The following is a 13735-nucleotide window of genomic DNA, read 5'->3' as shown; positions in this document are numbered from 1 at the left end:
GGAAACCTGGAGCGAGCCAAGGGAAGCCAAGAGATGAAAGGCAGACCCAGAGAAGCAAAGTGAGGAACCCCCACAGGAACAGAGGCTGAAAGCAAGGGAGCCCAGCAGCAAGAGACCAGCAGATGCCAGCTACGTGACTACCCAGCTGATAGAGCTGTTCCTGACACATTGGTTTTTTCAATAATCTATCTGGACCATAAAAACAATAAAAAAAAATTAGTCTTAACTTGGGTCTGGGAATCAGGGGAAGGGAGAAGAAGGAAAGGCAGAGAGGAATTGCTTAGGTTACAGGTAGAAATGCGGCTCAGTAATCTTTGATTTCCTGTCTATGATGAAGTCTCGGCAGTAGGGAAACCCCATGTCAGGGATTCCTGCCTCAATGAGGGCAGAAGTTTCAGACTGAGGCTACGAGAGCCCAAGCCTTGGAGGTGGCTGAAAGAAGACCACTGGGAATTAACCAGGAGCGAGAACATCAAGACTGAACTTTATTTTACTCAGGAGCAGAGTGATAGAATGCCATTAAATAGATAGAATCTATTTAAATTCTATCCCCTCTTTCTTCTTGTCCTTCCACTCAGTTGCTGGCAGACGCTGCTGGGGCTATCGTGCCAGGCGTGAAGATTCTGCCCACTGGTGAAGAGACCTCACTCTCAGATGTTGGCCCCTGCCTTCTTGGGTCGGCCTGTGTACTCGCAAGGCCTTAGGTGCCTCTGTAAGTACATTAAAACTCTATTAATCTGATATTATCATTCAATAAAGAAAGTGAAGCAACCAGTTGACAAGGTGAGACTTTCTCCTGCTATCACCAGTTCTTTATTTAAAGGTAAAGAAACTATTTGAACTGAAATAAAAACTCAAAGGCTCAAATGTATCCAATAAAGTAGTAGTGGCACCTGCATCTGCAGGTGAATATAGCTGTTTAAAGCCATATATTATTTCTCTAAGCACAAGTACAGCAAGGATTATAAAATGTGTGCCTCCCTGGTACTATAAGGCAATGAAAGATAATCATATTCTCTTTTGCAAAAGTCAGGTCTTTAATGTGGTAGCAAAAAAAATGATGTGATTATAAAGTGAGTCTAGACAGGAATTTCCTCAAAACAGTTCTGAACAAACTTTCAATTACATCTCATGATATTCCCTTAACAATTATAAAAAAAGAGTTCCTCAGCAAGCATACTTCATTACAACCTCTGCTTTCCATTCATATTATTAAACTCAAAACTTCTGAAAACTAAAGATTATTCAGTCTAGCCTTGGCAACGAATAAACAACAAACTCCTATTTGAAGGCCTCATTGCAAAAGAATAGTTAATTAGTAAGCAGAATTTACTCACTTGTGAGAAATACTCTCACTCAGAAAGGAAATGATCAGAATAGCTTTGTCAAGTGGGAGTAACTATTTGATATAACTAGCCCAATTTGGAAACAGGAAGTCGATTTTCTTTCCTCTTTTCTCTCTCTAGACTATCTGTCTCTCTGTTTTGTTATCCAGCCTTCTTTGACTCAGAAGATTGTTATTATAATTTTCCCCCCATTAGGAAGCTCAGCATACAATCTCTTGACTCCCTTTAAGGTCACATTTCATCAGAGACCAAGTATCACCATTTACTCAGAATGTCAAGAATCTTTGTATGAAAATTGATGGCGTAGGTTGTAAGGCATACATTTGTTATCAGAAAAGCAAATTGCAATAGGACAGAAGGCGAATTAGTTTATCCATTTTCTGTGCTAGTTTAGCAAACTAGTGAGGAAGACTCAAAATGGAATTAGAATTCTGCACACAGTTTTATGTAGTCCATAGAGACTGACGGGGCCCAGTTGGGAGTCTCACCACTTCTCTCTGGGCTGTTTTGAATCTTCATGGTTTTTGGCTCATCATGAGAATATCTCTGTTTGGACAATGGGGAGATGGGGTGATGATAGGTAAAAGAAATACTAACAGCTTCATAAATTAAGAGAGAGCATCCAAAAGATCAAAGTCACGAAATTTGTTCACTTCAGTGGTTGGAGTAATTCCACTAACTGGTTTCCAGGGTCGTCCAGGACATTTGGGGGTGGTTATTTCTGGAAAATCAGTTATTAGGTTAAAAGAAAGGCTATTTGGCTTTATCTGGATGTCAGGGATCCAGTCATCATCATTCTCTGTAGGAGTTGGTGTATATTAGTCATCACAGTTGCAATGAGATCTGAGTCCTGAAAGTTAGAAAAGGTAACTGCTTCACCTGGCGGGGCTAGGGAAGGGATGGGTATTGGCCTTTCTGTCTTCTCCTGTGTTTGTGCAAAAGATGTAGTGCTATCTTCAGAAGAGCTCACCATATGCTCTGTTCTCCAACCATTGTGCTTTCCATGGTTTTTGCCTTTAATTTTATGTTTTCCATGGCCATGACCATGATCATGTTTATGTCCATGGGCTGGGCCATGGTCTCTTTTATGTCCATGGCCAAGGCCATGTCCTCTTTGATGTCCATGGCCAAGGCCATGTCCCCACTGGTGTCCATGGCCTCGGCCATGCTCGTGTTTATGACCATGGCCAAGGCCATGTCTTATTTGGTTTTTATGGTTCCAGCCATGCCCATGAGTGGGTTCTTGTTCTTTTCCTGGATCCTGCTCTTCATCTTGTATAGGTGCCATAGAAGTGTGGGGTGGATTTACAGTTGTTCCTTCTTCTGTTTTCTCCATTTGTATTGATCGAAAAGGTGAAAAACCTGGAGGTCTTTTCATCAGTGAGGTCTAAACAGGAAATATTAAAATGAATGCATTACAGTGAAAGCCATACTATTAATGAAGAGGGAAGGGATTGGGGTCTGATAATGCTATCTTGGTTTGCAATGGGACAGATCTTTGTCAGATTTTAAATACTATATTAATATTCTAGATAGGACAAAAATGGATAATATTTTTTCCTTTTTTGATTTATTTAAAAATTTGTGGATGTTGATATAATGTTCTTAAGAATATTTAAAAGTAAGCTGAAGAGTTCTTTTTCTTCATCTGGGAAAAAGCATGGGGTTAAACTACAAAATCTCTAGAGTATATTCTAAGCTTTAACAGCCTATGATTATATGAATCTATGCAGACTATTTATTAATTGACACTATTTCTATGACTACAATTGCTGCTTTTATTCTAAAAGGCCTTAAGTGGCTTTATAAATCGAGTATTCCACAATCACTTTATTGGGCTTAAACACAATAGAATACATTCACAAGCTTGAAATGCAGCCTTGGGATAATCTTTACATTAGGCCACTGTACCAGTTTAAAACTGTTATGTACCCCCAGAAAAGCCATGTTTTAATCCTAATCCAATCTTCTGGGGCCAAACCCATTGTTTACGGTGAAAAGCTTTGATTAGATTGCTTCCACGGAGATATGCACATCCAGTTGTGGGTGTGACACTTTGATTAATGGAGATATGACTCTGCCCACTTAACGTGGTTCTTGATTGCTTACTGGAGTCTTTAAAAAAGGGGAAACATTTTGGAGAAACCTCAGAAACAACAGAGCCAACAGAACCCACATGAGAACCAGACACTTTGGAGATGCAGAAAGAAAACTCCCTTAGGAAGCTGTTTGAAACCAGAAGCCAAAGAACCAAGCAGACACCAGCCATGTAGCTTTCCAGCTGACAGAGGTGTTCTGAACCCATAGGCCTTTCTTGAATCAAGGCGTCTTTCTCTGGATGCCTTAATTTAGACATTTTTATGGCCATAGAAATGTAAACTTGTAACTTAATAAATACTCTTTTAAAAGGCCATTCCATTTCTGGTTATATTGCACTCTGGAAGCATTAGTAAACCAAAGCAGTTTTGGTACTGGAGAAGTGGGGTATTGCTGTGGTTTGCAAATACCAAACATGTTGGAACAGGCTTTTAAATGGACAAGAGGAAGATTCTGAAAGAGTTGTGAGAAGCTTGATAGAGAAGTCCCAGAATGCTTTAAAGAGACTGTTGGTAGAAATGTGGACTCTAAAGATAACTCTCTTGAAGTTTTAGACAGAAATAATGAATGTGTTATTGCAAACTGGAAGAAAGCTGACCCTTGTTTTAAACTGGCAGAGAATTTAGCCTTTGCTGGTATTGGATGAAAGGTAGAATTTGAGAGTGATGGGTTGGGATATTTAGCTGAAGAGATTTCCAAATGAAATATAGAAAATGCAGCCTGGCTGCTCCTTGCAGCTCATAGTAAAATGCAACAGGAAAGAGAAAAGTTGATAACTGAATTCTTGAGTACAAAGAAACCAGCACTTGATGGCTTGGAAAATTCTGGGCTTCCAGAAAGTGGGACCCCAGAGAATGCGGCACTATGTGAGGATTTAACCAAATATGGAACCAGTAAGCCATGACAAGACAAGCCAGGATTGGAGATGGAGTAATCCAGAAGGAATTTGTGAGAAGCCCTATTGTCTGATGGTTCTGATCTCTGCATACCATACAGAAAACTGACAAGAAAAGGAGGTAATAACAGGATACTATGAACAGCTTTATGCCAATAAATACAACAATGTAGATGAAATGGACAACTTCCTAGAAAGGCATGAACAACCAACTTTGACTCAAGAAGAAATAGATGACCTCAACAAACCAATCACAAGTAAAGAAATTGAATTAGTCATTAAAAAGCTTCCCAAAAAGAAAAGTCTAGGACTAGATGGCTTCACACGTGAATTCTACCAAACCTTCCATAAAGAATTAGTACCAACTCTGCTCAAACTCTTCAAAAAAATTGAAGTGGAGGGAAAGCTACCTAATTCATTCTATGAAGCCAACATCACCCTCATACCAAAACCAGGCAAAGACATTACAAAAAAAAAAAAAGACAACTACAGACCAATCTCTCTAATGAATATAGATGCAAAAATCCTCAACAAAATTCTAGCAAATCGAATCCAGCAACACATTAAAAGAATTATACATCATGACCAAGTAGGATTCATCCCAGGTATGCAAGGATGGTTCAACATAAGAAAATCAATTAATGTAATATACCATATCAACAAATCAAAGCAGAAAAATCACTTGATCATCTCAATTGATGCAGAGAGAAGGCATTTGACAAAATTCAACATTCTTTCCTGTTGAAAACACTTCACAGGATAGGAATAGAAGGGAACTTCCTCAGCATGATAAAGGGAACATATGAAAAACCCACAGCTAACATCATCCTCAATGGGTAAAGACTGAAAACTTTCCCCCTAATATCAGGAACAAGACAAGGATGTCCAGTATCACCACTGTTATTCAACATTGTGTTGGAAGTTCTAGCCAGAGCAATTAGACAAGAAAAAGAAATACAAGGCATCAAAATTGGAAAGTAAGAAGTAAAACTATCACTGTTTGCAGACGATATGATACTATACGTCGAAAACCTGGAAAAATCCACAACAAAACTACTAGAGCTAATAAATGAGTACAGCAAAGTAGCAGGTTACAAGATCAACATTCAAAAATCTGTAGCATTTCTATACACTAGTAATGAACAAGCTGAGGGGGAAATCATGAAACGAATCCCATTTACAATTGCAACTAAGAGAATAAAATACCTAGGAATAAATTTAACTAAAGAGACAAAAAACCTATATAAAGAAAACTACAAAAAACTGTTAAAAGAAATCACAGAAGACCTAAATAGATGGAAGGGCATACCGTGTTCATGGATTGGAAGACTAAATATAGTTAAGATGTCAATCCTACCTAAATTGATTTACAGATTCAATGCAATACCAATCAAAATCCCAACAACTTATTTTTCAGAAATAGAAAAACCAATAAGCAAATTTATCTGGAAGGGCAGGGTGCCCCGAATTGCTAAAAACATCTTGAGGAAAAAAAACGAAGCTGGAGGTCTAGCGATGCCGGACTTTAAGGCATATTATGAAGCCACAGTGGTCAAAACAGCATGGTATTGGCATAAAGATAGATATATCGACCAATGGAATCGAATAGAGTGCTCAGATATAGACCCTCTCATCTATGGACATTTGATCTTTGATAAGGCAGTCAAGCCAACTCACCTGGGACAGAACAGTCTCTTCAATAAATGGTGCCTAGAGAACTGGATATCCATATGCAAAAGAATGAAAGAAGACCCATCTCTCACACCCTATACAAAAGGTAACTCAAAATGGATCAAAGATCTAAACATTAGGTCTAAGACCATAAAACAGTTAGAGGAAAATATAGGGAGATATCTTATGGATCTTACAACTGGAGGCGGTTTTATGGACCTTAAACCTAAAGCAAGAACACTGAAGAAGGAAATAAATAAATGGGAGCTCCTCAAAATTAAACACTTTTGTGCATCAAAGAACTTCATCAAGAAAGTAGAAAGACAGCCTACACAATGGGAGACAATATTTGGAAATGACATATCAGATAAAGGTCTAGTATCCAGAATTTATAAAGAGATTGTTCATCTCAACAACAAAAAGACAGCCAACCCAATTACAAAATGGGAAAAAGACTTGAACAGACACCTATCAGAAGAGGAAATACAAATGGCCAAAAGGCACATGAAGAGATGCTCAATGTCTCTGGCCATTAGAGAAATGCAAATCAAAACCACAATGAGATATCATCTCACACCCACCAGAATGGCCATTATCAACAAAACAGAAAATGACAAGTGCTGGAGAGGATGTGGAGAAAGAGGCACACTTATCCACTGTTGGTGGGAATGTCAAATGGTGCAACCACTGTGGAAGGCAGTTTGGGGATTCCTCAAAAAGCTAAATATAGAATTGCCATACGACCCAGTAATACCATTGCTGGGAATATACTCAAAGGACTTAAGGGCAAAGACACAAACGGACATTTGCACACCAATGTTTATAGCAGCGTTATTTACAATTGCAAAGAGATGGAAACAGCCGAAATCTCCATCAACAGAAGAGTGGCTAAACAAACTGTGGTATATACATACGATGGAATACTATGCAGCTTTAAGACAGGATAAACTTATGAAGCATGTAATAACATGGATGGACCTAGAGAACATTATGCTGAGTGAATCTAGCCAAAAACTAAAGGACAAATACTGTATGGTCCCACTGATGTGAACAGACATTCGAGAATAAATTTGGAATATGTCATTGGTAACAGAGTCCAGCAGGAGGTAGAAACAGGGTAAGATAATGGGTAATTGGAGTTGAAGGGATACAGACTGTGCAACAGGACTAGATACAAAAACTCAAAAATGGATAGCACAATAATACCTAATTGTAAAGTAATCGTGTTAAAACACTGAATGAAACTGCATCTGAGCTATAGGTTTTTGTTTTGTTTTGTTTTGTTTTGACTTTACTATTATTACTTTTATTTTTGTCTCTATATTAACATTCTATATCTTTTTCGGTTTTGTTGCTAGTTTTTCTAAACCGATGCAAATGTACTAAGAAATGATGATCATGCATCTATGTGATGATGTTAAGAATTATTGATTGCATATGTAGAATGGTATGATTTCTAAATGTTGGGTTAATATCTTTTTTCCGTTAATTAAAAAAAAAAATGATGTGATTATAAAGTGAGTCTAGACAGGAATTTCCTCAAAACAGTTCTGAACAAACTTTCAATTACATCTCATGATATTCCCTTAACAATTATAAAAAAAGAGTTCCTCAGCAAGCATACTTCATTACAACCTCTGCTTTCCATTCATATTATTAAACTCAAAACTTCTGAAAACTAAAGATTATTCAGTCTAGCCTTGGCAACGAATAAACAACAAACTCCTATTTGAAGGCCTCATTGCAAAAGAATAGTTAATTAGTAAGCAGAATTTACTCACTTGTGAGAAATACTCTCACTCAGAAAGGAAATGATCAGAATAGCTTTGTCAAGTGGGAGTAACTATTTGATATAACTAGCCCAATTTGGAAACAGGAAGTCGATTTTCTTTCCTCTTTTCTCTCTCTAGACTATCTGTCTCTCTGTTTTGTTATCCAGCCTTCTTTGACTCAGAAGATTGTTATTATAATTTTCCCCCCATTAGGAAGCTCAGCATACAATCTCTTGACTCCCCTTAAGGTCACATTTCATCAGAGACCAAGTATCACCATTTACTCAGAATGTCAAGAATCTTTTTATGAAAATTGATGGCGTAGGTTGTAAGGTATACATTTGTTATCAGAAAAGCAAATTGCAATAGGACAGAAGGTGAATTAGTTTATCCATTTTCTGTGCTAGTTTAGCAAACTAGTGAGGAAGACTCAAAATGGAATTAGAATTCTGCACACAGTTTTATGTAGTCCATAGAGACTGACGGGGCCCAGTTGGGAGTCTCACCACTTCTCTCTGGGCTGTTTTGAATCTTCATGGTTTTTGGCTCATCATGAGAATATCTCTGTTTGGACAATGGGGAGATGGGGTGATGATAGGTAAAAGAAATACTAACAGCTTCATAAATTAAGAAAGAGCATCCAAAAGATCAAAGTCACGAAATTCGTTCACTTCAATGGTTGGAGTAATTCCACTAACTGGTTTCCAGGGTCGTCCAGGACATTTGGGGGTGGTTATTTCTGGAAAATCAGTTATTAGGTTAAAAGAAAGGCTATTTGGCTTTATCTGGATGTCAGGGATCCAGTCATCATCATTCTCTGTAGGAGTTGGTGGTATATTAGTCATCACAGTTGCAATGAGATCTGAGTCCTGAAAGTTAGAAAAGGTAACTGCTTCACCTGGCGGGGCTAGGGAAGGGATGGGTATTGGCCTTTCTGTCTTCTCCTGTGTTTGTGCAAAAGATGTAGTGCTATCTTCAGAAGAGCTCACCATATGCTCTGTTCTCCAACCATTGTGCTTTCCATGGTTTTTGCCTTTAATTTTATGTTTTCCATGGCCATGACCATGATCATGTTTATGTCCATGGGCTGGGCCATGGTCTCTTTTATGTCCATGGCCAAGGCCATGTCCTCTTTGATGTCCATGGCCAAGGCCATGTCCCCACTGGTGTCCACGGCCTCGGCCATGCTCGTGTTTATGACCATGGCCAAGGCCATGTCTTATTTGGTTTTTATGGTTCCAGCCATGCCCATGAGTGGGTTCTTGTTCTTTTCCTGGATCCTGCTCTTCATCTTGTATAGGTGCCATAGAAGTGTGGGGTGGACTTACAGTTGTTCCTTCTTCTGTTTTCTCCATTTGTATTGATCGAAAAGGTGAAAAACCTGGAGGTCTTTTCATCAGTGAGGTCTAAACAGGAAATATTAAAATGAATGCATTACAGTGAAAGCCATACTATTAATGAAGAGGGAAGGGATTGGGGTCTGATAATGCTATCTTGGTTTGCAATGGGACAGATCTTTGTCAGATTTTAAATACTATATTAATATTCTAGATAGGACAAAAATGGATAATATTTTTTCCTTTTTTGATTTATTTAAAAATTTGTGGATGTTGATATAATGTTCTTAAGAATATTTAAAAGTAAGCTGAAGAGTTCTTTTTCTTCATCTGGGAAAAAGCATGGGGTTAAACTACAAAATCTCTAGAGTATATTCTAAGCTTTAACAGCCTATGATTATATGAATCTATGCAGACTATTTATTAATTGACACTATTTCTATGACTACAATTGCTGCTTTTATTCTAAAAGGCCTTAAGTGGCTTTATAAATCGAGTATTCCACAATCACTTTATTGGGCTTAAACACAATAGAATACATTCACAAGCTTGAAATGCAGCCTTGGGATAATCTTTACATTAGGCCACTGTACCAGTTTAAAACTGTTATGTACCCCCAGAAAAGCCATGTTTTAATCCTAATCCAATCTTCTGGGGCCAAACCCATTGTTTACGGTGAAAAGCTTTGATTAGATTGCTTCCACGGAGATATGCACATCCAGTTGTGGGTGTGACACTTTGATTAATGGAGATATGACTCTGCCCACTTAACGTGGTTCTTGATTGCTTACTGGAGTCTTTAAAAAAGGGGAAACATTTTGGAGAAACCTCAGAAACAACAGAGCCAACAGAACCCACATGAGAACCAGACACTTTGGAGATGCAGAAAGAAAACTCCCTTAGGAAGCTGTTTGAAACCAGAAGCCAAAGAACCAAGCAGACACCAGCCATGTAGCTTTCCAGCTGACAGAGGTGTTCTGAACCCATAGGCCTTTCTTGAATCAAGGCGTCTTTCTCTGGATGCCTTAATTTAGACATTTTTATGGCCATAGAAATGTAAACTTGTAACTTAATAAATACTCTTTTAAAAGGCCATTCCATTTCTGGTTATATTGCACTCTGGAAGCATTAGTAAACCAAAGCAGTTTTGGTACTGGAGAAGTGGGGTATTGCTGTGGTTTGCAAATACCAAACATGTTGGAACAGGCTTTTAAATGGACAAGAGGAAGATTCTGAAAGAGTTGTGAGAAGCTTGATAGAGAAGTCCCAGAATGCTTTAAAGAGACTGTTGGTAGAAATGTGGACTCTAAAGATAACTCTCTTGAAGTTTTAGACAGAAATAATGAATGTGTTATTGCAAACTGGAAGAAAGCTGACCCTTGTTTTAAACTGGCAGAGAATTTAGCCTTTGCTGGTATTGGATGAAAGGTAGAATTTGAGAGTGATGGGTTGGGATATTTAGCTGAAGAGATTTCCAAATGAAATATAGAAAATGCAGCCTGGCTGCTCCTTGCAGCTCATAGTAAAATGCAACAGGAAAGAGAAAAGTTGATAACTGAATTCTTGAGTACAAAGAAACCAGCACTTGATGGCTTGGAAAATTCTGGGCTTCCAGAAAGTGGGACCCCAGAGAATGCGGCACTATGTGAGGATTTAACCAAATATGGAACCAGTAAGCCATGACAAGACAAGCCAGGATTGGAGATGGAGTAATCCAGAAGGAATTTGTGAGAAGCCCTATTGTCTGATGGTTCTGATCTCTGCATACCATACAGAAAACTGACAAGAAAAGGAGGTAATAACAGGATACTATGAACAGCTTTATGCCAATAAATACAACAATGTAGATGAAATGGACAACTTCCTAGAAAGGCATGAACAACCAACTTTGACTCAAGAAGAAATAGATGACCTCAACAAACCAATCACAAGTAAAGAAATTGAATTAGTCATTAAAAAGCTTCCCAAAAAGAAAAGTCTAGGACTAGATGGCTTCACACGTGAATTCTACCAAACCTTCCATAAAGAATTAGTACCAACTCTGCTCAAACTCTTCAAAAAAATTGAAGTGGAGGGAAAGCTACCTAATTCATTCTATGAAGCCAACATCACCCTCATACCAAAACCAGGCAAAGACATTACAAAAAAAAAAAAAGACAACTACAGACCAATCTCTCTAATGAATATAGATGCAAAAATCCTCAACAAAATTCTAGCAAATCGAATCCAGCAACACATTAAAAGAATTATACATCATGACCAAGTAGGATTCATCCCAGGTATGCAAGGATGGTTCAACATAAGAAAATCAATTAATGTAATATACCATATCAACAAATCAAAGCAGAAAAATCACTTGATCATCTCAATTGATGCAGAGAGAAGGCATTTGACAAAATTCAACATTCTTTCCTGTTGAAAACACTTCACAGGATAGGAATAGAAGGGAACTTCCTCAGCATGATAAAGGGAACATATGAAAAACCCACAGCTAACATCATCCTCAATGGGTAAAGACTGAAAACTTTCCCCCTAATATCAGGAACAAGACAAGGATGTCCAGTATCACCACTGTTATTCAACATTGTGTTGGAAGTTCTAGCCAGAGCAATTAGACAAGAAAAAGAAATACAAGGCATCAAAATTGGAAAGTAAGAAGTAAAACTATCACTGTTTGCAGACGATATGATACTATACGTCGAAAACCTGGAAAAATCCACAACAAAACTACTAGAGCTAATAAATGAGTACAGCAAAGTAGCAGGTTACAAGATCAACATTCAAAAATCTGTAGCATTTCTATACACTAGTAATGAACAAGCTGAGGGGGAAATCATGAAACGAATCCCATTTACAATTGCAACTAAGAGAATAAAATACCTAGGAATAAATTTAACTAAAGAGACAAAAAACCTATATAAAGAAAACTACAAAAAACTGTTAAAAGAAATCACAGAAGACCTAAATAGATGGAAGGGCATACCGTGTTCATGGATTGGAAGACTAAATATAGTTAAGATGTCAATCCTACCTAAATTGATTTACAGATTCAATGCAATACCAATCAAAATCCCAACAACTTATTTTTCAGAAATAGAAAAACCAATAAGCAAATTTATCTGGAAGGGCAGGGTGCCCCGAATTGCTAAAAACATCTTGAGGAAAAAAAACGAAGCTGGAGGTCTAGCGATGCCGGACTTTAAGGCATATTATGAAGCCACAGTGGTCAAAACAGCATGGTATTGGCATAAAGATAGATATATCGACCAATGGAATCGAATAGAGTGCTCAGATATAGACCCTCTCATCTATGGACATTTGATCTTTGATAAGGCAGTCAAGCCAACTCACCTGGGACAGAACAGTCTCTTCAATAAATGGTGCCTAGAGAACTGGATATCCATATGCAAAAGAATGAAAGAAGACCCATCTCTCACACCCTATACAAAAGGTAACTCAAAATGGATCAAAGATCTAAACATTAGGTCTAAGACCATAAAACAGTTAGAGGAAAATATAGGGAGATATCTTATGGATCTTACAACTGGAGGCGGTTTTATGGACCTTAAACCTAAAGCAAGAACACTGAAGAAGGAAATAAATAAATGGGAGCTCCTCAAAATTAAACACTTTTGTGCATCAAAGAACTTCATCAAGAAAGTAGAAAGACAGCCTACACAATGGGAGACAATATTTGGAAATGACATATCAGATAAAGGTCTAGTATCCAGAATTTATAAAGAGATTGTTCATCTCAACAACAAAAAGACAGCCAACCCAATTACAAAATGGGAAAAAGACTTGAACAGACACCTATCAGAAGAGGAAATACAAATGGCCAAAAGGCACATGAAGAGATGCTCAATGTCTCTGGCCATTAGAGAAATGCAAATCAAAACCACAATGAGATATCATCTCACACCCACCAGAATGGCCATTATCAACAAAACAGAAAATGACAAGTGCTGGAGAGGATGTGGAGAAAGAGGCACACTTATCCACTGTTGGTGGGAATGTCAAATGGTGCAACCACTGTGGAAGGCAGTTTGGGGATTCCTCAAAAAGCTAAATATAGAATTGCCATACGACCCAGTAATACCATTGCTGGGAATATACTCAAAGGACTTAAGGGCAAAGACACAAACGGACATTTGCACACCAATGTTTATAGCAGCGTTATTTACAATTGCAAAGAGATGGAAACAGCCGAAATCTCCATCAACAGAAGAGTGGCTAAACAAACTGTGGTATATACATACGATGGAATACTATGCAGCTTTAAGACAGGATAAACTTATGAAGCATGTAATAACATGGATGGACCTAGAGAACATTATGCTGAGTGAATCTAGCCAAAAACTAAAGGACAAATACTGTATGGTCCCACTGATGTGAACAGACATTCGAGAATAAATTTGGAATATGTCATTGGTAACAGAGTCCAGCAGGAGGTAGAAACAGGGTAAGATAATGGGTAATTGGAGTTGAAGGGATACAGACTGTGCAACAGGACTAGATACAAAAACTCAAAAATGGATAGCACAATAATACCTAATTGTAAAGTAATCGTGTTAAAACACTGAATGAAACTGCATCTGAGCTATAGGTTTTTGTTTT

The 13735-nt window shown here is 37.9% G+C and overlaps 1 protein-coding gene across 3 annotated transcripts in view; it reads right to left on the bottom strand.

Annotated features, from left to right (window-relative positions):
- Positions 1-444: 444 nt before the first annotated feature.
- Positions 445-13735, bottom strand: part of KNG1 (kininogen 1) — a 57685-nt gene continuing 44394 nt past the window's right edge. The window contains exons 12-14 of one of the 3 annotated variants that reach the window (XR_013158424.1): positions 8397-9187; positions 2656-2733; positions 445-710 (exon numbers count right to left, since the gene is read on the bottom strand). The gene's annotated coding sequence lies outside the window, so the exon portion shown is untranslated. Of the gene's footprint in view, positions 711-2655; positions 2734-8060; positions 9188-13735 lie in introns of those variants that run through there. The other 2 variants (XR_013158425.1, XM_077117836.1) reach the window with 2 other exon arrangements.

This window comes from Tamandua tetradactyla, chromosome 10, assembly GCF_023851605.1.
Source record: "Tamandua tetradactyla isolate mTamTet1 chromosome 10, mTamTet1.pri, whole genome shotgun sequence".
Taxonomy (NCBI): Eukaryota; Metazoa; Chordata; class Mammalia; order Pilosa; family Myrmecophagidae; genus Tamandua; species Tamandua tetradactyla.
The sequence above is the reverse complement of the archived record's forward strand: the minus strand, read 5'-3'. Positions and strand labels throughout refer to the sequence as shown.